The sequence below is a fragment of the Tupaia chinensis genome, unplaced genomic scaffold (genome assembly GCF_000334495.1).
Source record: "Tupaia chinensis unplaced genomic scaffold, TupChi_1.0 Scaffold144814_1, whole genome shotgun sequence".
In the NCBI taxonomy this organism is placed as follows: domain Eukaryota; kingdom Metazoa; phylum Chordata; class Mammalia; order Scandentia; family Tupaiidae; genus Tupaia; species Tupaia belangeri.
In genome coordinates this window covers 207,818-208,233 of record NW_006204675.1, presented here as the reverse complement: position 1 = coordinate 208,233, position 416 = coordinate 207,818, and positions in this window count along the sequence as shown.

Below are 416 nucleotides of genomic sequence, written 5' to 3'. Positions count from 1 at the left end.
GTGCTGCCTACAATAAAGAGACGACCCTGAAGAGACACTGCGTCGTCTCTGTGCTGTGATAGTGTGCCGTACGTCCCGTCTCTCACTCCTTCCCTCAGGAAACCTGTTCCACTGTCTCGCGGGACGAGACAGGGAGGTTATTTATTACCAATTCAATATCCTGGCTTGTTATGGGCCTATTCAGACTTTCTATATCCTCCTGGCTCATTCTTGGTAGATGATATTTGTCCAGAAATTTGTCCATCTCATCCAGATTGTCTTGTTTCTTAGAATATAGATGTTCCAAGTATCCTCTAATGATGCTGTTACTTTCTATTATGTCTGTTGTTATATTACCATCTTTAATGCAGATTTAATTCACCTGGTCCTTTCTGTCTTCTTTTTCTTTCTTTTTTTTTTTTTTTTGAGAGGCTTTT